The sequence below is a fragment of the Lycorma delicatula genome, chromosome 5, assembly GCF_047948215.1.
Source record: "Lycorma delicatula isolate Av1 chromosome 5, ASM4794821v1, whole genome shotgun sequence".
NCBI lineage: Eukaryota > Metazoa > Arthropoda > Insecta > Hemiptera > Fulgoridae > Lycorma > Lycorma delicatula.
This window is the reverse complement of record NC_134459.1, coordinates 130307187-130333477: the sequence shown is the minus strand read 5'-3', so window position 1 is coordinate 130333477 and position 26291 is coordinate 130307187.

The following is a 26291-nucleotide window of genomic DNA, read 5'->3' as shown; positions in this document are numbered from 1 at the left end:
TTGGCGTTTTTGTAATAAAAGAGAAATAAGGAAAGCCTACTTCACTCACACTTGCTACCATATACGAGTCTAGAATACTATTTTTTGGCCGACTAGGATAAATTATGTCATTCACTCAGCGCTATAAAACTTAAAAAATCATATACAAAGGCTAAACCAGTGATAGAGCAGAGGTTTAGTAAAATAAGAAACAGTAAACATCAGTACCTTCTTAAACTTTACCTAATTATTTCAATACATTTACTTATGAATCGTATCGGTTTGTCATATTTTCCGTTTATATATTCCACACCAAAAGTGTTTAATCCAACCAAAATATTCGCTAGCTAAAATAAAATGTATTTTTTAAAAATAACTAAAAAATGTTTTTTTTGTATTTGTGTGTATGAGCCTAATTATTTTTTTTATCTTCCACTAATCAATGAATAAAGAATTCAAGGAACAGCCACGTAATTTACTTTAGATCTACGTTTAACAAGGTATAGTTGCAGTTTGAATTTTACTTTTTTATTTAATCACTCGTGAAAAAATATTTAATTAAAAAAATAGATTTAGAAAGCTGATAAAACCAAAAAATAATTCACTGTAATTAAATTGTAAACATTATAAACACTAGTGTTGAAGGCATTCACCTACGAAACTGAGTGTAACCTAAATGAAGATACGTTTATGTTTCATTAAAATGATAAAACTGAAGATCAATATTTTTATGAAAAAACATGTCATGTAGAATTAAATAAAATAAAAGAATTTTTTTTTTAACTGATAATTGCAGTAACATTTAAAAAAAAATATATACCCTCAACAAACATTCAAAACCAAAATAATTATTTAAAATATTAATTTATAAAAATAATTAGAATTCTATTTTACCCTCCGAAACCGAATTGACTGCATTCTCTTTTTAAAATAGTCTGTTTTTTACTCATTCAGAATGGTATTAATCTCTGTTAAATATAGAAAGAGAGGGAGATACCTGCATAACTAAAGAAAAAAAAAACCTGTATTTGATGAGTCGTGTGGTATTATCGTGACATTCAACCGCGCCAAAATCTGATATCAATGATGCTACCACCCACGAACGATTGATAAATCATTCGGAGAGCATTTTTTTTACTTTATACAAAACTTCCATCGATTCATTTTCTCCTTCAAATAATTTGAAATTTCTGTACTATTATCCTCTACGTATATCATACTTTGTACATCAACGAAATTTAACTGAATTTTATTATTAAAAGAAAGCCATCCTACTGTAAATTTTTTTCGTTACAGATTATATTATATTATAACTGAAATAAAATTGCATGTAGAATAGTATAAAAATAGGATTTAAAAACAAGATTTTATTTTTAATTTTTAGGAACTGATGAACGTTAGTCTCTGATTCATATATCAGAGATTTAATAGTTAAACAATATTAGTACCTTTAATTTAAAATATTATATTACTGTAGAAAAAAGGTAAGAAAAGAATAATTACTGAACAATTAAAACAGTTAAAAGTTCTCTGAATTTAGTAAGTCTCTAAGAGCTGTTTTAATGAAAGACAATATCTCATGGTTTGTGTTGTATTTTTTTTTCTTAAATTTTAAATGTCATATTATTTTCAAACAACATTATGGATTTTTTTTAATATCCGACTAAAAAATGTTATGTACTTTTCATTTTAAAAACTTGTGCATATGTAATTTAATAGGCATGCAAGGAAGTCATGTGGTGTCCACATCAGATTTTTTTTGTATGAAAGAACGATCTCAATTGTTATGATCAGCTCGGTGAAAATTGGTAGCGTATGAAAAGATGACTGGTATCGAACCTGAGACCTCCGCACGAATACCAAGACGCTTCCTACTCAGCCATACAGGTCAGCCTGTTATTTTTTTATAATTAGCTTTGATAATAATAATAATAAAACAATTTTTAATTCATTAATAAAGTCAATGGATCAAAAAATTAGTACAATTAAAATTTATTAAATTTACGACATATTTAAATCAAGTTGGTGGAAATATTTTAAAGAATTAAATGGTAATTATAAAAGATAAAAACAATAAAAAATAAAATATATAATATAATTATAAATATCATATATAATATTATATATATATAATATCATTATATAATATATATAACGAAGAACATGTAAAATAAATTAGACCAAATATTTTGAGTGTTGATTTAACAGATTAATAAATCTTTAAATATTACGAATGAGTGTGGCACGATGATATCATCTATTTCCTACATATGCCGCTGGGTAAATTCCTATTAAAAAATATATACATAAAAATATTTAAAAGTATTACCAAACTTTTAAGATAATTCCTGGGATAGAATCTTCTCGACGTAATAAATACGTAATATTTATACGGGTCAATCTTAAGAATAATAATTTATGATCATTTCAAATAATCTGTTATAAATTAAAGTAATTGAACCGCTCTGCGGAATCAACTAAGTTTAATTTATTTTATCAGGTGAAATATATCGAGATTAATTTTAAGTTCATTCGAAGGTGATCCAATTGATTTTTAAAAAGGTAAATGTGAAATTTTTAAATCTATTACCGAATATCTTAAAGTAAAAGATTAGATTTTTTAATAATTATATAGTCTTTTCTAATAATGTTTTAATGATCTTGAAGATTATTTGAATTATCACACTCAATGACACTCCTATTTTATAAAATATTTTTTTTTATTTAGGCTTATGAGGTAAGTACAAAAAAAAATAATAAACATTCAAAAACTTGGTTTGTATAACCAAGACTCAAGACGTTTGCACGATTTGTAATCAGAATGTCACGGAAAATCTTTTTCATGTTAGTATTATGGTTTGTACACATTTCTTTCCCATACGTTATTATTATATGTTTATATTTTCAACGGACATGCCTCTGATATATTCCAAAAATGTTACAAATTATTGAATATGAGCATATACGGCAAAGGAGTATGTACAACAGACGGTACTCTTTATTAAAAAAAGATGAGGTGCATTTATTTTAAATTAATAAAGCTTGAGCTAACTTGCAGTTATGCGCGAAACTAATAAAATATTTATAATTAGCGTTGTATAAATTGAGAGTTTTTTTCTATCATTCTCTTGTAACTTTTGCTTAGTTTATACATTATGTATAACCTAAGCGAATTTAGCAGTGTATATTAATTGTATTGATTACAAACTGATGGATAATATATTCACGAATTACAAACTACTTAAACTGCTGTATAAACTATACTTCCTTACGTAGAGAATACTGTTACGCAATTAGAGATAAATCATTCAAAACAATGACGGTTAAGTTAATCTGCTACTAAAATCAGTAAATTGCTATTTCGTATAAAATAATGCTGATATGTTTTATATCATCTACTTTGTTATGTGTACTAATGCGTATAAGTGCTCTAATATTTATTAATGTTAATACATTTACATAACTGCTATTGTAAAGTCAACTTGATTTGTATGGTTACACATACCGAAAGGTAAATTAATTAATTAAAATTTTAAAAGAAGAAATAAGCGAGAATTGGAAAAATCAGCTGTTGGTTGAAGAGGTGGAGTAAAAAAATACTTTAGTATTAAAATACAGAAAAAAATAATACAAAAGTAAGCCAGAATGATTGTGTTTAATCTTTGTTTTATCAAAAAATTACTATAACGAGTAATTAAGGCAGGGATTATTTGGACCGGCTTCACGCAATAAGTATCTAAGTTACAGGTTGAGCTTTTTGTAAAGACATTATATAGGAAACAGAGTTCGAGGCAGATCGGTGGGCAGTGGCGTTGGTATCAAACCGTACAAGTTACCTGTAAACCTGGATGTAGTAACTATAAGCGATACTCATATAATTAAAAAAAATCATTGAGTGTCCACCAGAAACGCAAGAAAATCACTGAAGAGGATATAACAAGGATAAAGAAAAAATGGATCAAAGGATCTACCTATAAACGGGCCGCGAGACAAAAAAACGAACCACATGTAGAGTAGTACATCAGATAACCTGCAATATAATGTGTGTTTTAGTTTCACCTTTTCAGTCAGCAACTGTAGTTCAACGTAATTTTCGTGTAGAGAATATGACAGGGAGCCTCCTACTAGGCAAACAATTTACGCTCGATACCAAACCTTAGTCAGGTTACAGAATCATCTAAAACTGCTGAAACAACTGCTGAGTCTCTGAAGCTGCTGTGTAATAACTCAAAGATAGCTTTGTACGTAGTCTGAAGAAATCAACCCAGCATACGTCACGTGAGACTGGCATTTCACAAACGACTGTTTCGCGCGTTTATATAAGCGATTGCGGTTGAAGCCATACAAACTAACCGTAGTTCAACACATTACAGACGATGACAAGTTTGCTCGGCTGCAATTTTGTGTGGAAATGATAGATAGAATGCATTACAACGATAACGATACATCTTTAGAAGAAGTAATTTTTAGTAATGTCAACGTTTCACATCAATAGCAAAGTACCGAATATGGGGTAGAAAAATCCCTCATGAAACTTTGCAGCACATTCGTAATAGCCAATGCTTTTTGTACCCAAAGCAAGCAAAGAATGTACGGCCCGTTCTTTTTCGAAGAAGAATCTCTAAATGGTATCATTTATCTGGACATGCTTGAAAATTTTCTAATTCCTCAGTTAGACGATGATGACCAAAATGGACAACATTACTATAAGAAAGACGAGGAACCACTCGTTACCGAATAGAAGTTCGAGGTATTCTTAATACTCGATTTCCAGGTCGGTGGATTGGTCATGAAGTTTCAATTGTATGGCCCCCTCGCTTCCAGATTTGATCCCGCTAGAGTTTTTTTGTGGGTTTTCATTAAAATCGGGTTTATGTTATCACTTTTGGCTGCTGATCTTGTTGAGCTAAGACTTCGAATTAACACTGCCGTTGCAAAGGTAACACCCAATTTGCTGGCTAAAGTCTGTAATAAAATCAACTGCAGGTGGGATGTATGTCTCATTACAAATGGAAGCAATATCGAAGAGGCAAAGTGATTTTTGGGTGACAAACTTGATTTTTTTTTAATAAAATGAGACCTCAACCGAATCTATAAGTTATCTCAATAGATTTCTATATGCTTTTAAAATTGTGAAGTCCTTTTTGAATTCCCTTATTATTACTAACAATAATTTCAATACTTTCAATAAATATCACTTTTTATAAAATTTTTTTAACTGCTAGAAAAATACCAGCTAAAAGAAAAAAGTTAATAATATGATCTTGTAACTATTGATAATTATTTTTCGATACCAGCTCGTAATATTACTTATTCGCTAAATGGCTGCACAGCAAAAATTTTACTAAAATGCATTCGAAAAAGGCTGCAATAAAAAACCATTTATTTTCACACTTGGCTTTTGTGTGTTGTTAGAAGCACTATATCTAAATCTTCGTAATAAAACATAAACAAAATAAGAATATTTATAAATTTCCACTAAAAATAAGCGACAGTCAGCTAATTTCTACGTAAATTTCTTGACCAATGGAAATAATATCTTGCTGTTTTAACCTGGCAACAGCTAATTAACAAGTTAGTTATCACCATAAAAATATCAGAACTTACTAAATTAATAATAATTTCACATCGCAAAACCGAACGTTATTAATGTAATACAACTTTTCTAATTTGAATTAAAATTTATGATAAACCTTTAATTCAAATTCCATATTTTTAAAAAATAAATATATTTATCGTCTACATCTTGCCGGATGAGTAATATATTATCTATATAATTTTAATCTGATTACGTAAAAATATCTTCCAAACATTATGTCAAACCTTCAGATAAATCTTTTTCTAATTATCAATTTAAACTTGCTTAAATTTGAATCTTTGATGTATCGACTATGATTATATTGTTTACAATTCATCTTACCACTGGTGCTGGGACAGTTATGTAAACAAAATACAACCAGTAATACTGATCAACTAACTCCCTTAGGTATTAACATTCCACTTTATTGATATTAACCTGGAATCCTTACGGTAAATATAAACATGTATACCTTATAACCTTTCCTGTATTAATAAGCAAGAAAACTGGATATATATTATTAAAATTTATTTCATTTATAAAACTGTAGATTTAGTATTGGTTTCTTACAATAAAATTTCATTACTATTAAATATTTTTAAATTACTTTTTAAAAAATATGAGATTATCCATTCAACGTGTATGTATTTTCTATGTATATTAAAGATTTAATCTTTCCAAATGAATTTTCAAATTATTTTTATTTTGTTTTGTAGAAATTCAAATGGTGATCCATTTGTAAGTTTTTCCAGGTAACTTGAATGAGACATTTTTAAACGAAAATTTGTTTATCTATAAAGATAATAATTGAAAGATACTTTTATGTTTTATCATCATAATTACTGTTATTTAATATATTTTATAGTTAAACAATAATGATTCGAATACATGCACTGATTTATTTCGGTGTTTGAAATATTTTTGAATAAGCGTTCAAAAAAAAAAATTACTTGGAAAACTGAGGATAAAAATATACGTATACATATGCATATAATCTAGATAGCCTTAGTTCGCCTTTCATAGTTATCTCTTTACGACGTGTTTCCATATTCCTTTAACGTAGATTTATCAATTTTGCCTTTCTTGTCCAAAACTTGTTTTCAGAAGAGCATCGCACGTATATTCGTATTAAAAAAAGCTTAAAAAAAATTAAAATAAAACTGAGAAACGAGCAGCTGGAAGAAAATTATTAATTTTTATTTTTAAATATCCCTTAAAACTTAATTTTTTTAATTCTGTCCAAATTAAGAGTTTGTAAATTTTTTAAGATTTTAATTTTTATTTTAAAAAGTTGAAATGCAAATAAAAATTAAAACATTACTTTTTAGAGATCTTGTTTTTGCTCACAAACAATAATTGATAACCAGTAAATTGTATACACTGCCTTGAAGGATATTTCAGTTTTAATTGAGGAGAAAAAATAATGAGGAGAATGGAAGCAAAAAGGTAAATAAAATAGGGATGCAACAATTAAAAAAAATAAAAAATGAGATAAAGAATAATGAATGAACAAGGTATTTGAACCATCGTTTTTTTTTGTTTTTTTTTATAATTAAAATAAAAAATTAATAGAAAAAAAATCAAAACTATTAATGAAAGTTTAATAAACAGGATACGCTTGGAGCCGAAGTACAACGAGCCGAAGTTGGATGACTAAAGCAAAAGAAGTTAAAAGAGAAAATATAGATGTCTACAAAAATTTTGGAAAGAGAAAACATTTTTGAAGAGATGGTTCAGTTATACAACCACTTACTTACTTTACACGTATTACTTACTTATTTTTCATCTTACTTCTGAGAAAGATGAAAATTGTTGTAATGACCATCGTAAAAAAACAAAAAAAAAAAAAAAAATCAATAATATATTAAGGAAAAGCTTTGGTAGTAATGTATGTATGAAAAAATTGCAGGCGGTAGGCTGATACACGCGATTGATTCGATACAAAATGATGCTCTACCACTTGTTGTTAAAGGTACAGTGAATACTAATAAAAAAACTGTACTTTAACTTAAATCTAAGAGAATATATTTATGTATGTTATGTAAATTTGATTAATCCGCTGTTTATGCATATTTACTGGTAAATTTGATTAACTGCCTCCAATATGTAGAATAAAACAGATGAATACATAGAATAATACCAATATACCAATAATAATAATAATAATACCAATACATAGAATAATACAGTGGTATATAATTTATATATTAGACGTTTATTAGACGAGGTCAACGATCGAAGCGAGCGTAGGTTATGTTTGGTTAGGTTATCATAATCTATTTTTCCCCTGTTTAGCCTCAGGGAATCACCGTCAGGTATTAATTCAGAGAATGAATGAGGATGATATTTATGAATGTAAAAGGAAGTGTAGTCTTGTACAGACTGAGTTCGACCATTTCTGAGATGTGTGGTTAGTTGAAACCCAACCACCAAAGAACACCGGTATTCATGATCCACTATTCAAATCCGTATAAAAGTAACTGCCTTTACTACGATTTGAATGTTGGAACTCTCGACTTCCAAATCAGCTGATTTGCGAAGACGCGTTCACCATTAGACCAACCCCGTGGGTCAAGGTTATCATAATCTAACCAAACATAACCTACGCACGCTCCGGTCGCTAACCTCGTAATGTTATGATTATTTAAATAATAAATTCTGTATTTCCGCTTATAGTTGAGTTTTTATTTTAATACGTTAATATGGAGAATAGGTATGTAAAATTAAGTATATTTAATAAATCTCCTATATATCTATTTATTAAATTCTCCAACTTTGGAGACGATTAATCAAATTCACCGGTAATTATGTATAATCACTGAATTAATCAAATTTAACATAGATGTTAAACTATGTTTAACTATAATGTTAAACATAGATAACTATGTAACATAGATACATGTATGGGTAGTTATTTTCTTTAACTGCGTGTAATAATCACACATAAAAAAGCGACAGAGGTCTGCCGAACAGAATTAATTTACACTTTCAAATACATACCGATTGTCATTTTTATCTAGTAATATGGTTTACTGAAATTTGTTGATGAGAATATTAATTTCTATAATAATTTATTAAAACAATGTCTTCCACACTTTATTTTATGAATTCTACAGTTTATTATAAACTAGAACACACCCAAAAAGAATTTTAAGTAGGTTGATACTATTCCTTCAAGAATATTACGTTTATGAAAGATGAAGAAAGAAAGGGTAAATGAGATCTTAGAGAAGGAAAGATTGAAACGGTTAAGAGAAAATGTTAAAGAAATATTACTACCATTTTTTTTATTTTTAAGATAAAAAGCACATAATGTTGATGAACAATGAGCGATTAGGTCTAAAGTTATATTTTTACAGTTTCATTTATGATACCCATAACTTATTTTATTTACATATTTCAAGTGTTGGCTGTGTTTCAAAATTCTATATTTGATAAGTAATAGAAAATTTATTGTTCATATACAAGAATTATTAATTAATAGTAAATGCCTACAATTTTTATTCGTATTTTACGGTTTAAAAGATCTATGGAGTTTTAGAAAGTATGTATATCGTACCTGGTTGTGCAGTTCTGGCCATAAAAATAGTAGTACTTTTAATTAAAATTATAGCAGTTTTAAAAAAATCCTCTCAATTACTGCGTTTTGAACATCAGTAATCCAAAGACCAACTCACTAAATGACCAAATCAAGTAACATGAGTGTCTGTTATGTAAAGCTAGGCCGCCAGAAAGATATCCTAAAGTCAAGAAGTTTCCATTAATTTAAATTATTTTCTTAAAAAATAAAAATTTTTATAGACTTGAGTAAAATTTCAAGTGTAATAATTAAGGTTATCTAATTCGTTAAAGGCCTGGACGTGGTGACAAATAAAAATTCACAAACGTTATTTAATGTTATTAAGAAGCTTACTGATATTATTCTATCATTTTCATTTTTATTGTGCTGAGGGAAGAGAGTTTTGTTTTAATTTAACCTTCTATTTTTTTGTTGTTAAATTTAACAGTTTTTTTGTGTGTGTGTATTTGCGACCAATTTACAGCCAAATGTTATTTATGGCTTTAGGAGAAACTACGTATGTGTAATAAATTTTCATCATGTACTCCATTTGTAAATGGCGACTAATATATATATATTTTTTTTTATTATTATGGAGAGGTTATGTAGTAGGGTCCATCAATAACCTAACATTATGTAGTCTTCCCTTTTGCTCCTGATTTGAATTACTTCTGACATTATTCAATAGTTCCAGACTACCCCTTAGAGATTAAGCAATAGATGCTTATTTCTTATGTTTTACTCCATATGTAATTTATAAAATTTAAACATTAAATTTGTCATGAGAACCTTTCTTTCATTATCGTACAGTATAATTACTTTCTTACCGTACTATTAAGTTCTTCTAACTTTAATATACAGAAAAAATGAAGTATGAAGTCTATTTAAACGTAGTAGGAGTATACCCCATTGAGAATACATTTATATCCAACGTCCTCGTAACATATGCTAACAATAATACTAATATAATAAGATTATTTCTGAATGGTTAAACCTTAATAAAATCGATTAGGAACAACAATTCCTTTTAATTTTTTATCATACTTACACTTTATTAACTGAATCTCTAAAGCTTGATTGGTAAAGGATTTCATACAAAAGAAATACAATGTTACACATTTCTAATGGGTGAAATTTGTTTAGTTTTTTTTTTTTTTTTTTTTTACTTGTAATAAATTACTTTAACAATTTAGTATTTATCGATTTTCAGTAATAAATTACCTTAATTTAGTAACAATTCGGCTCTAAAATATCGCTGAGCAAAATGAATAAATTAATAAATGAAAATAGCCGTGAATTTAAGATAACAAACGCAAAGTAAATTATGTGTAATAATTAATCTCCTAATTTCTGTATTATCAGGTTTTTTTTTGTGGGGGGGGAGTGAGAATGCATTTATGCACGGAGTGCTCGGCTCCCACTAGTGGTATTATCCATACGCCATCACCAGAATACCGACTAAAACCATCCCCCTTTTAACCAGGAGTTGACCCGGGACCGTTTAAAACATTACTTCAGGCCGAGTCCTCCTATACTATCCTGAGAAGGCACCTACTTAATTTTCACAACTATCCTTTCTTTTTCCTGTTTAGCCTCCGGTAACTACCGTTTAGATAATTCTTCAGAGGATGAATGAGGATGATATGTATGAGTGTAAATGAAGTGTAGTCTTGTACATTCTCAGTTCGACCATTTCTGAGATGTGTGGTTAATTGAAACCCAACCACCAAAGAACACCGGTATCCACGATCTAGTATTCAAATCCGTGTAAAAATAACCGGCTTTACTAGGACTTGAACGCTGGAACTCTCGACTTCCAAATCAGCAGATTTGGGAAGACGCGTTCACCACTAGACTAACCCGGTGGGTTTTCACAACTATCCAGGTCACCCTTCTTGGTCTTGAGAATGCTACCGACGAATCGGGCTACACTCTCCCAGCTGCTTATGTATTAACAGTACTAGTAGTAGTAATAATAATAATAATAAATAATAATAATCTCCATATAAATTGAAGAACAACGTGAAGCTGACTCGCTGAGAACAGTGGCGGTGATCAGACACAGAATCGGTCACACGTGAATAACAAATTCGTATTTGTTAACCGGCGAAGAAAGACCAACTTGCGGTGTTTAATAAACTGCTTACAGTCATCTAATGGAAGAGTGTACCTTATATAAGTACTTCAGAAAGAGGTTCGGGCTAATAAATAATATTGCCGCTGATTTGGAAAATGTTAAAAAATAAAAAAGTAGTTTCTTATCTGCATGCCAGTGGACTTACTAACAAGTCTATAAGTCAATTCAATTTGTTGTATTTAAGATGGTTTTTCTGTAACTGAAGTAGTTTTTCAACGAATATGACAAATTTTTAATGATAATTGTATTGTCAAAACTTCCGTTTTTCCTTTTTTATCTTTTGTGTTTATTTGAGTAGCAGGTCCTGTAAATATTATCAGTGTATTAATACACAAGAATTTCAAAATTTTTTTGTTGTATTTCTGGTGTTTTTAAATAAAATGTAAGGGCCCTTTACACGTTTACATTTGATGAACCACGTGGTGAGTCAATCTCTATTTTAAAGAATGTTACGAAGGCTAATGACCGTAGAAAGTCGATGCCTATATAACAAAAAAAAATATATATATATATACATATATAATATTAATAACAATAGTCTCTCTGTTCCTGAAATGAAATCAATAAAAAGTTTTTTTTAATCATCAATAATTTGACTGGTTTTATTCTCCACTCCATATTGCTTTATGTTAATATTCTAAATAACATAATTAATACACAATTCTTCAGTTATGTAAAAAAAATTTATATCTAAAAAATCTTCAGTTATATCTAAAAAAAAGACATTAAGCACTAAGTTACATAAATACAAGAGTAGCTTTTCATATTTATAAAAAAATTGCCTATAATAAAATATTATACCTGCTGTCTCAAAATATCAGTTACAAATTAATGTCATATAGTAAGTTATTTTATTGATTTAATTTATTATGAATAATAAATTTTTATTTTAAAACAAACTTAAACCCTTTATTTTAATATTTATACCAATGATGAATTTAGAACTACACTTTCTTTAATAACGCTTTATTTAAAGGGAAATAAAAATATTTAGTCGCGGTGTGTTGAAACATAAAACATTTAAAAAAATTCTATTAAAATATTTTTATAGTATTTATACAAGTATGCTAATAAGAAATCAAAATCAGTTTGATTTATTTTGTTTTGTATGTTTTAATATAAAACCATTACAACATTTTTTTATTGAAGATCACAGCTTCTGCTTGTAAAAATCAATCCCCCCAAAAAATTAATCAATTTCTCTTTCTTTTTCAAACCAATAGATAATCCAGAAATTATAAGAAATATCCAAATTATTTTGGTGAAAAAAAATTCTCACAGCAATAAGTCACATATAATAAGTCTCATAACAAGTCACATATTTTTTTCGTAACTTTAAACATTATTTTTACATAGTAAATTGCGTCCTGATAAAATAACGATAACAGTTAATCTTCATGATAACTCTTATGCTGCCTAATATAGGATATGTTCTAATACTTTTACAAAAAGAACAAAACGTTTAGTATAATTTCATATAAGAGAATTATTAAAAAAAAATCAAAAGTAGTCTAATCGACTTCAAGTCAGTCTTTCTTTGACTAGCATTTGTGACAGATGCATAGTAACTTTTGTCACGTATAAATTTTATGAAGTTCTTCTTCAGCACGATGAAATACACATCCCGTAATAATAGTAGTATCATGTGTGAAATAAAAAGGGTTTATAATAGTGTTGTGTAATATTTTACGTCTCACAAGGGACCGTTAAAAAGTAAATTATTCATAAGGAATATTCATTGAATTTTGAATTTAATATATAATTATTTTATATTTACGTTATACTTTATAAGATTATATAAAAGAATGATTTAAGCACTCAGTATATTATAATATTATATTCTATTATATTACATTATTATAAAAAATTATGTCAGTACAATCTAGCAGAATATATAACGAGCGCTTGAGCATAAAAAATAAACACATATATTTATACACACACATACAATCACAAACGTATGTATCGTTCTTATATACAAGGGTAGCGTTATTGAAAATAGAAAGAGCAACATGTGTACAAAAGTACCTCTATCAAGTACCCTTATTTCGTCTTCAAAAAAAATAAGAAAAACTTTCTTTATAAACAACATACATTTTTTTTTTGTTTTAAATAAACCATTATTAGGAAAGATTTAAATTCATCTCATATAATAATATAAAGAATTATAATTGTGTAATTCCTAAGCAACAATTTGATTGTTGCGGAATTTTATTTGTTTTTGTTATCGAGAAGTTTTAATAATAAATTGAATATAAGTATCAATATTATTTGGTTACCAAAAAACTTAAAACAAATATAGTAATATAAAATTGATCTAATAAAAACTAATATAAAAGACATAAGAAAGGCGTAAAATTTATAATATGTATTACCAAAAAGCAACAGAATATATTTTCCGTTAATAACATCATCTATGGAAAATTGGAGAATTGTGTTGTCAGAGATATAAAAGATAAACTGATTGATGTCAGTTTCCTATTTAAGAACTTTAATATAAAAAATCAGATTGTAAAAATCATAAATTAATTTTTTTTAATTAAAAAAATCTTCTGTTTTTAATTTTAAGCTTTTTAAGGACTCTTTATGAAGTAAAATCACATTGTTTTTTTAATATTTTTTTTAATAATTTCACAGGATTTGGGAATATTATAAGGGAAAATTATTTTAATTATAGATCAAACATATAGGTGTTTGTTTGGTAATCAGTTAAAATGAGTTTCTCTGATTAAGTTTTCTGAGATGCTTAAGAAGTTAGGTGCAAATCTATGTTCAATAAAACAATTACGTTTTTTGGCTTAGTCATAAAAATAAAACACAACGGATAATGGTGAGCAGTTAAACTACATTCCGTTATAATAAGACGATTTCTCTTTTCCTTAAATGTTTTAGGAAGTAGAATCCTGGAAATCAGTGGGTGCGAAGTAAGGTAAAATGAAAATGGCACAAACCATGTTTAATGAGTAGTTTATGAAAGAGTAAATAGTTTTCGGTATTAATGCAGTAGGCGATCTACCTCTGTAGGTAGTTAGTTCTTAGAGACGCCACTGAAACGCTATGTTGAAATAAGAAAATAAATACAAAAAATAGTGAATAAATGGTCTAATTCAAGAATAAATGGAATTATTTTTATTTAATTAGTACCGAAACTATAAATATAATCTAATATAACTTAACCTACGCTCGTTTCGCTCGATAACCTCAACTAGCGAGCAAAGGTTAAGTTTGGTTAGATTATATATATAGACATCACGGCAACCAGAAACGGAGGTCGTGTTGCTTCAATGAACTAAGGGGAAACCCCGTCAGAAATGTCCAATGGATGGACAATGCTGAAGGTTGGTGGTTAGACATCGCTGCGTCACATAAGGTCAACCGAGGTAATATCTTTTAGGCGGTTACCGGTTGCCCTTGTCTGGTTAAAAAAAGATAGAAAAAAGAGATTATATATATAATTTCGGTATTAATTAAATGAAAATTATTCCATTTAATCTTAAACTAGTCCATTTATTCATTCTTTTTGTATTTATCTTCTTATTTCAATATAGCCTTTCAGAGGTAGATCTACAAAGGTAGATCGCCTACTATATTAATACCAAGTTTTCATATCATTATCAATACATATTATGGAAACGTTCGATGAAAATACTAAAGGTTATCGTTGATGTCTACTGGATTACTAATAAAGGAATCAATTTTTTATAAAAAAAAACTCGATTAATTATTACTATCGTATTTTATCTCGTATAAGATGAACGATACGTGTCATACCAAACAGTTATAGAAAACCTGACATAAATATTTATTACTCACAAAAAGGTATATCCATTAAAAAAATAAATTCTGGATTGCTAATTATAAAAAGTGATAAACGTCTTTTCATTATTTTTTTAATTGATTCAAACAAAGATTTGTATATCAGCATATACTTTTGCAGATGATAATAACCAGTCATCCTTATAATAATTTAAATATTTTCACCATAGAGGCTAGCTGACGTGTAATTAAATTCATTATTTTTTGAGAATTTAGCTCAGAGTAGTGTCACTTCACATTTATTATAGTCACAAGAAATCGTGACCAGGTGACGATTTTATTGTAAAGCAATAAAATTACGTAGTAATTATTGTTAGTTTACTAGTTTTATTTTTTTAAATAATAAATTACAAAAATATTCAATCTTCAACCAGTTTAAAATATATATAAACATAATATGGAATTATTTTATAGAATATTTTATCACTTTTTAAATTATAAATATTTCTATACTTCAAAAATGTTTCATTAGAATTTTATTAAAAATTATCATGCCAATATGTATTTACAGATCAGTTAAGGAAACGTATTTATTTAAATAGCTAATATATTTTTTTACGTTTCAACCCGTTTAAGTACAAATTAGATTCTACAAAGAAATATATCCGCACTGATAGCGTAGTAAAATAATGAAAGGACATTATTCACTACAAAAAATAAAATTAAAGGTTATTTCAAGAGACCTTATCATACATAGGGGATAAAGTAATTCAAATAATTTCAAAAATATGCAAGGGACTAAAAAATAAAATGTGTTAAAAAGAACATAAAAGATAATTTTACTTGAGAATTTATTTAATTTAATATTAAATTCCTTTCCTCAAATAACTTTAATAATATTCATTATATTTTATTATTGAATAGATTCGAAATATTTTCATTGCATGTTTTTTTATTGTTTTATTTTCTTAATCAGCTGTAGTTATTGAGACTGAGAATGAGAACTGTTTGCTTTATTAAATAAATTTAATAAAAATACAATATGATAATAATAAAAAATTAATAAACTGGTAATGTTTATGCTGGATTTTCTCGGCATGTGCTGAAAAAATTAAAATTTATTATTTTCCTCAGTAAAGAATTTGAACGTTAATATAAACCGTAGTTATTTCATATATTACTTTTTAATACAAAGAAATATAACAAAAATAATCTATAATTATTAATTAAACCGGTAAAATATCGTAAAAATCAATAAATAAGTGCTAAACACCTCATCTTAAATTATATTATAAAACCAAAACGATTTAGTTATAAAAATAACATACATTTCATGTTTGAAAGGGAAACGGATTTGAAATATAAATCTCAAACATGCACAAAATGCATACATAAGACAACTCTGTAAATGAAGCTTTAATATTTTTTGACTCAAGGGTCTCGAAATATAAAAGAGATCAAGAAAGAAATATAAAAAATCTTGGGAAGGTTATTTTTAAGCAGAGCATTCCATCAACTATTTAAATTAACTCATTTGTGTGTAAACAATTATAACTGAAGAATTGAAGATAGTTACGTACGTTCAGTTTACGAAAATCATTTGTAGCTAAAATCATATATAAAGTTTAAATAAGAATGTCGGTTTAAGAATCATTCATAACAGCAATTCTTTGTTAAAACACAAATTGTGTTTTAACAAAGATATTTTTCTATAGACTTATTTAACATAATCCGAAAATTGGGATTTTAATATAATTATATATTAACACAGACGAATATTATTGGTCATTATTTATCAAACTTAAAAAAATTTTGTAATACTAGACAATTTTATCACCTAAATATTATTTAGAAACGATAAATCAAGTTGAAAATATTTTTAAGTTTATAAGAAAATCACTTTGTATTTAGTTTTACAAGAATCCCGTTTTATAAGAAAAATATGTACACCTAAACAGAAATGATTAAATGATAAATACATAATGTTATAATAGTTATTGTTATTAATATGTAGCAATAACCAGCCGGGTTAGACTACTGATTAAACTTGTCATCACTAAATCATTTGATTCTCGAAGTCGAAAGCGTTAAGAAGGATCGAGTTCTTGTGAAGGCACTTGCTTTTTTGTGCAACTGAATGCTAGACTATGGATACCGGTGTTCTTTGGAGGTTGGGTTTCAATTAACCACAGGTCTCAGGAGTGGTCAATCTGTTCCAGATTACATGTTTATCGGTACATTTATATTGGAGCTACGTCAGGTCTAGCAAGCGGGTAGAGGTAGTTGCATTTGACAATAAATAAACACCCAGACCCGCTAGGGTTGATGTATGACTGGATTTCCTCTACAATAACCTGTTCTATTTTCAGGTTGTAATATAATAGTAAAATTTACAGATTATCTAAAAAGTAATACAAGTACATAAAAATTTAGCTGAAGATATAAGTGATCGGAGACGGACTTGGTACAAGAGACTTACTTCAAAACTGATAAGAGTATAAGTAAATTAAATACAAAAATTATTAATTGTTAAAAATAAGGATGAATACTGTTGTACTTCTAAATTTATGTCATGCATCAATTCAACTGTATGTTTATTCTCTATATGAATAACATGAATGATAAAGACAAGTTTTATTTACTATATTTTATAACGAATTTACAATACCACCCTGTTTTGTTTTTGATTTTATAGAATGATGGATTAGAGAAAGGTAAGTGTCATCAAATAAATATTTTTACACGGTTTATGTTACATTGAACGTGTTATTTATACGATATCATCAAATTCAATTATTTAAAAAATCCAATAAAACGATATTTAAAACGGTGTTAAATATAAAAATATCTCTACAGTAGAAATATTACAACAAACAAAAAAGCCATATATAGACGTACTTTAAAAAAAAACAAGCACAAAGGATAATACCAGTAATCAAATATAAACTTCAGTCATGCAGGTACAAGCAAAACACATTTCGACTCGGTGGTTTTCCAACGAAGCTTTCGTGGTTTTTTGTAGAGACTTTTTTTGTTAAGCTTTCACCCCCTCTCCTTGCTACCAAGCTATGAAACCCACATATGTGAGATGAGAATTAATTCCCTTAAAACACAAACTCTGTTAACTGGGAATTCATGCTAAAAAGCAAGTTTTCCTAGAAAACAAAATTTATGCCACAGGAAATTTATTTTACCTAATGATATTTTGTAAAATGTTATTTTCAATAATATCATTCAACTTATAAATTATCACAGTTTATAAACTGTATACTTATTTTTTTATTTATTTTTCTAGAATGCAATATTTTTTATTATAAATACGTAAAATTTAATAGCATATATATATTTTTTTAATATATGTTAATATAATTTATAAAAAAGCATCGTACAGTAAATGAAAATAAAAAAAAATTAAAATTATTATTGTAATAAATTTCACCTAGCCACTTTTTTATTTATGCTAATCAGCTCTTACCTAATGACGCAATGATCTCCAACACATCGAATAAATATGTAAAATAACATTAAAAAAAATCTTAAAATTGTAATCAGGGAACATCTGTTTCTTTCCAATAATTTAACACAGCTGGTTAGTGATAGTAATAATAATATTGCATATGTTTAGAAAGCTAAGAATTCCTCAAACATACAAAAAAAAATTGGAATTTGCTTGTTTATTTAAATGTAACGTAAATTTAAAATTAATAATGAAATTTATTTTATAATTTCTCTGATATGTTATCATTCCGAAATTTTATTTGTTAATTTATATTAATAAATTTATACTGTTTATTTATATTTTCATTATTATATGCAATTTTTCAAGAGAACCACATTTCCCATTTTAGGGTATAACACTCGCGCCACGGCCTCCGTGGCGCGAGTGGTAGCGTCTTGGCGTTTCATCCGGAGGTCCAGGGTTCGAATCCCGGTAAAGCATGGCATTTTCATACACGTTACAAGTCATTCATCTCATTCTCTGAAGCAATACCTAACGGTGGTCCTGGAGTTTAAAAACGAAAAGTATAACATTTAAATATGTTATTAATAACTTCAAAAATATTTTTTTTATTATTCTCATAAATATTTTATCTTATACTCATGTAATGAACAAATGAGGGCTAAAAAATCACTCATAAACGTATGTAAAAGAATTATAGTAATTAATTATAAAGGTTATTTAAATAAATAAATAATCATATATAATTATGGTATATATCTTTGTGTTTGAGTTAGCGTTTTCCCGTCGCGTAATACTTGTGATAAAACTTTTATAGAGGAGAAAAACTATACATGAACTAGTTTCCATAAATAAACAGATTGACATATTTCAATTCAAAGTAGTTTTGTTTTCATTTATTATTTTAAAAAAATAATATAAATATTATAGTATTATAATGTTTTAAATTAGTTCACCAAGAGTTGTACTCTACCTAGAATAAGTAGAACTGAGAATTGCATAAACAAGAATTGTGAGAAAATACTGTAATATAGTAATAGAGAATTACAACAAACCTAAGCGTCAAGTGAAATTTTTATGTTTTGTTTTCTGTTTTATAGAGTAAAGGAAACCTCTCATAGGGATCTGGCTTAACGGTTGTAGTTCAATTTAATTACTTCAATATGTCAATCATATTTAGGAAGGGGATGTGTTTTTCTTAAGGATTCCAAAGCTTTGTTTCAGATGACTCATTGGAAGAAAATCACTTTGGCGGCATATGTTAAACTGGTGTGAAAAAATCGTGGATCAGTAATGCACTACTCCTATTCTTGGTAAATGTACCACAACGTACCAAGGAATTGTGGGATGGATTACGCTCTTTATCTGTAGGTGCTTTGAACAGATTTCACCTTATGGTGAATTTGCTTCCCACTTTTGCTGTTTTACTTTAAAACAATTCCATTATCTACTGCTACCTACCTCATTATCTTGTACTTAATTACGGTGGTGTTCATGATCTTTTAATTAGACTCTCGCTAGATTCATGCTAAAATTATCTACAAAATGTTTAATTTATAACTTTATAGATAATTGTGTGGTTTAGTAGAAGTAAATATATCGATCTGGAAACATTTTATCATATCCGGGAGTGTAGATACAAAACATAAGACATTACGTAAGTGATAATTTGAAACAATTATGCTTATTAATTATTTAATTTCAGTGTCGGATAGAAGATAGCTATTTGTTTGTTTGTAGTAGTAAGTGACTTGTAGATTTATTGAGAAATAGTACAATTATTCCGATAATAAAATTTATAACTTTCGGCAAATATCACTGTCCTCATCGGTAGTATTAATTAAATAAATGGATAAATAAAACGTAAAGAAATTACGTGGAAATTGGTTAATTTACAAAGAAATTTAGCTTTGAAAATTTATTTTTTAATGAATATTGAAATTAATCTCCTAAAATTGTCTCTTCAAAACGGGTAAATCATAACAGATAAATACATAAAAAATTATTTTTCAAATCCTACAAATAATTTACTTTATTAAATAAATATCCACTAAGGTGAATAGTTTCAAAAACAACAAAACAAATTAAATTTCAAAATGAGAATTTTCAATGATGGTACATAAAAATAAAATTATATGCGCCTTTCAACTATTAAACAATTATTTACAAACATAAAGAGATTAATAGTAGAAGTTAATAAAAAGTTAAAATGAAAATTAAATGAACATAAGAGTTTATTAAGAGAAGTAACAAAAAAATGATAATAATAAATAAAAAAGCATTATTAGCGAAATGTTACAAAAAAGTAAGTTATAAATAAGTTATAAGTTATTAATAAGTTTATAAATAATGTTAAATACAATTGTTAATAATTAAATTATATAATCCTTTGAACAATTCAAGCTGAATATAAAAAATCAAACTATGGCAAATGTAATCCATACCCTTTTCTTAAAACAAAATTTGAATTCTATTCTACTTTATACAAGGTGCCATTTTTCCCCCTCTGTTCTAGTTGCTCATGGGTTTATTTCATTTAGTCTATTTTATTTAGTTATTGATTATGATTGTTTAGGTGGACGTAGAATATTTATTTTTATATATTTTATTTGATATACCTACGTATGTATGTATCTCGCATAACTAAAAAATGAGATGTAACTAAAAAATGTCTATTCGTAGGATTTTGAAATTTTGGATTTAGGACTGTTGTAATATCTAGTTATGCACCTCCCCTTTGTTTGTAATTGACTGAATCAAAACTGTCCAAAAAAAACCCAAAATAAAACAAAAAAATTGGAATTTGGACTTTTTCTTAACTGCAATAATAAGCCCTTATTGATAGCTTTTCAACAATATATCATAAGTGGTACTTATTTTCATTAGTTTCATAATTACAGCCAAATGAGATTTTAATTAATGAAATATTTGGATCTTATAAGGGGAAGGAAATAGGTTCGAATCAGATTTTATATCCTTTTTTAACATTTTTTTTTTTTTTTTTTTTAATTTAAATATATTGATTTATTAATAATTATTAACCTCTTAAAGGTTCACTTTGTTTTAGAAAAGGTCCACTCTATTGTAAAAATGTTTTACGATAAATAATAATTCAATAATAACAATAAAAAAAAAATTGTGAAATAATATCAGAAGTTATATTGTACTTTTTTTTTAATCCCTATGTGTCAGCTGATGATGACTGGATCTATTTTATTATTTAAAGTAGATCCATATTTTGCTGTTTAACAGCTTAACAAAAATATGTATCCAATTTTTAAAAAAAAATCTACGTGTACGTTTTATGCGCAATTTTTATTTTTATCAAAATGATTTTGTTTAAGAATTATACTTTCTTCTTATTCTTTCACAAATGTATGCCTATTATATCATCCTTCCTTCTTTTATCTTATGGTAACTGGTCTTTCCATTTTTCATCAGCCAGGCTTTTTCTATCCTACGGACTACATTCTTCGTTTATACGCCGATTTCTTATGTGATCTAACCACCTCCTTGTACAGTCCCTAACCACCTCTGTCAAAGAACGTACACCCAACTCCCCATGAACATCCTCAACATCAATTATAATTCAATAACAAAATAAAAATGTATTATAATACAAATAAATTATAATTAAAATAAATTATAAATTTTCACATTAATTTTTATCTTCTAAAATGTTTCCTGTATAAATACGTTTAATATATTTAACCATTTGTCACGCTTACTTATTTTTGTAAGTTTACTAAATGTAGATGGCATAAATAGTTTGCAGAGTATAGGTTACACTGTCATCCATGTTCCATCTATATAAAATTAAATGAAATCTATATGAAATTAAATTTTTGTAATTTCTAGGCTTACAATATTTATCACGGTATGTTTTATGATTCATTGAAAACTAGCGAATTATGCTTTCGTATTAATTTTGTAACTAAACCGACTTTTAAATCAAAGAAAAAAATTAAAATAACAGTGATTTAATTTTTGCCTAGATTTCATTGTACATATTCGCTGGAAATACCAGCTTTATTTTAGTGGAAGTTATTCTTGTGTTTTATCACTAAAAATCGTATTTAATAAAAGTAATAGGATGAAAATTCAATCCCAAAAATTGAATCTTTCTAAAAAAAACCATCATAGAATTTTAAAAGATTCTCTTAAGAGTAACCATGTTTTCCTGGTCAGAATAAAATTTAAAAAAAATAAAATAAAATGAAAAAAAAGTTTTTTAATGGCAAACTAACTTCAGAATTTTAATTGACTAGCAGAAAGTATTCATTATTTTTAATTATCAGTAGAAAATGACAATAAACGACAGAACTTAGATAATTTAGGTAGTTTTAAAAACAAGAACACTAAAATAAGCTGTTAATCGAATTGTAAATTTTGGATTTTTTTTTAACTATTAAAAATATGTTTATTTTTAATAATGGTTGTGCTATTTTTTATGACTGATGCCTCATGTCATGCTCCCTACAGTTGTTTGATCGTTGTACGTTATATTATACTCATATATTCTTGGAATAAAATTAATTTTAGAATTTGTATAAATTCTCAACGTCAAAATAAATTTAGTTTTGAAAAAAGAATTTGTAATGAAAAAACATGTTATAGGAAACTTGTGACCTAACAGAACTACTAGAAATACCGTAATGATGCACATGGCTATTTTTTTTTTCATATAATTGGTTTCATGCAATGAGTGAAATGCATACTTGTACAAACTGTGTAGGCGTAAGACTCTTTATTAACCAGCGAACTGACACAACTAGGGCCACAAATCAATAAAAGCAATATTTGAGTATACATATTCATGACTGTGTGGAGGGGAATGTATGCATATATATAATATATACATGTATATATATATATATATATATATATATATATATATATATTGTACTCCCCTCTATGAATCATAAGACCTAGTCAATAGGTAGTGGGCTTGAGTGCTCACTGATACAGAGTAGCTGAATCAAAGGTGCAACCATATCAGAGAGGTATCTGTCGAGAATCAGACTAAGGAATGATTCCTAAAAGAGGGCAGCACGTCTTTCAGTAGCTGTTAAGGTGTAGGTCAGAAAAAATTAAATGGCCATACCAACATCACTCAATCTTCTGAGTACTGTGCAGCTGAAAGCAAAGGAAGGTTACAGCTTTTTTTCCTAAGAAAATGTAGCTCTCTGCATTATCATCAAACAATGATGGAGGCCCTTCCTTGAAAAAGAATTCCGGAGGTAAATTATTCCCCCGTTCGGAACTCCAAGTGGGGACTACTAAGGAAGGGGTCACCAGAAAATTAAACAGGAAAAAGTAAACAGGAAGTGCAATTAGCGAAAGAAGAGTTTGTTTGGAGCGTAGCTTTATACGGAAATGAAATTTGGTTGATCAAAGTATCTAAGAAGAAAAGACTAAGCTTTTGTATTCTGGTGCTACAGGAAAATATCAAAAATCAGATGTGGAGAAAGTGACAAATGAAGAGGTGATGTGGCAGATTTATGAAGAAAGAAGCAATTGGAAAAATAAGGCTAAAAGAAATGACAGCCTTTTGGGCAACTTCTTAAGGCATCCTGGAATAGTCGCTTTGATATTGAAGGGACAGGTACAAAATTGAGCAGGAAGACAATGTTTATAATATGTAAATCAATTTGTTATGGATGCAGAATGTAGGGGGTATTCTAAAATGAAATGACTGGCACTAAATAGGGAATCTTCGAGAGCTGCACAAAACCAGTGAAATGTCTGAAGATAAAAAAAAAAAAAAATATTCTGTACCTATCCAACAGAATATGAATTCAGATTGTGTTCTTACGATTGATATTTAACAATATAATTCGTAAAGAAATGTTACAGAAAAAATGCAATTGACAAACAAAAACATACTTAGAATAAATAAGTAATAGTCTGTACCTATAAAGCAATTTATCCTAGCTGACTGACTGATTCATCAACATCCAGCAAAAATTACTTAAGAAGATATATTGATGAAATGTTGTATACACGTTCTTATGTGCACATTAGGATAGGAGTTTTAGATTTTAAAGGGTTACAATGGAGTAACAATCAAATTTACAATTTTGTATATTTTTTGGTAAAAAATGAAGATATCAAATTGATCTTTGGTGTGTGTAATCTTCATGTGAATATCTAAAAAATTATTTTGGGATTTTTCGAATTCACCTTGAAAGTGATGAAGAAAGGTAGAAAAAATGATTGCAAATTTTCCCAATTTCTGACTATACTAAACGAGATTTTCACTAGATTTGGGTTTGCAAATACCATTAAGATAAATATCTGAAAACCATTTTCGGGTTTTCTTGGATTTCCAATTTTTTAAGGGCTGTAACGGTGCAAGGCGTCGGAGCTCAACCAGCACAGCTACTGTTACTCTACATGCCACGCGGCTGGATACATCTGCCTCCAGTTATTTGAGTAAAAAACATAAAATAAAAGTAATTAAAAAAAAAAACAAAATTAGCAACGAAATACAGTCACCTCCTAGTAATGTTTATCGAATAACGTTAAGAACCGGGAAAAATACATTTTTACCATAATTCATGCATGAGTTTAATGAACACAGCGGGGAAGGATTTTCCGTAATTACCAATTCAAAGGGTTAAAATGTTTACCAACGTGTATTTTACATTTTCGCGCATTTCTTGACAACAAATTGAAATATCGATTTTTTATTTTTTTGTATATCAATTTATTTTATACATATCTTCAATATACTTAGGATTTCCAACCTCTCAGTTATATTCAAAACGTTGATTGAAACGAAACGAATTATATAATGGAATGGAATTTTGCACACGTATAGATTTCCTAGCATTACTTTGTTCTTTTTATTCTGTATTTAACATAATTTACAACAGCAGTCGAATATTAAAATGTTAATGGAGAATTGTTACTTGAAACAATTACATCCACCGTAGGAGTAGCAGCGTGTCTTTTTCGATCTCTTTCATATCTTATGTACAATTAACAGCTATTGGTGACTAAAGTACGGGAAGTTATTGTGTCACCCGTCGTAGAGAATTGGCAGGAATTTTCAACTATGAAGGAAAGTAATTGGGGGTCACAAATATTCGAATGCGATGAATATTTCGTTCAAATAACCAACTTATGGTGGTTTATGTGGACTGATAAATTATTTCCGTTTGTATTCGAGGTTTACCGAAATTGTGAATTCTTCAGTGCTACATTCTAAATCGGTCCTTATCAGGGCCATATATATATTTAAGTGTAAATAAAAATTCGCTGTTTATCGTATATTCCTTCTATATTTTTAATAAAAATCTTTATTTACCGTTTTATCAGGATTTAATGAAAATCTAATAACAATATTCTTGATTAAATCATTTTTACTTTTAAATAAATAAGTTCGCTACTGAAAAATATTGCTGTTTAAGCCACGACGAGGGAACACTAGTGTGTGTGTGTGTGTGTGTGTGTGTGTGCGCGCGTGTGTGTGTGTGTGTGTGTGTTTGCGTGCGCGTGTATATATATATATATACATACAAACACACGCGCACACTAAACATTTTATTTTGTATTTATAAGTATAAATTACTCCTCATTATAGATACGGAAAAGAAATTAGTTTACGAAATAAAACGTTAACAAGCAGTTTATTATTTTAACAAAAGAAGAGTGGAAGTGGTTAATATTAAGAAACCTGAGTTATTTTGAAGGGTTATCTTTTTTTTATCAGTTACACTATATTAGTATTCTGACATAGCAAGTTTATTTTAGTGAAAATCGGTAGAGAGCATGAATTCTCTACGGTATTCGCTACAGTTGTTCTATGAGATAATTC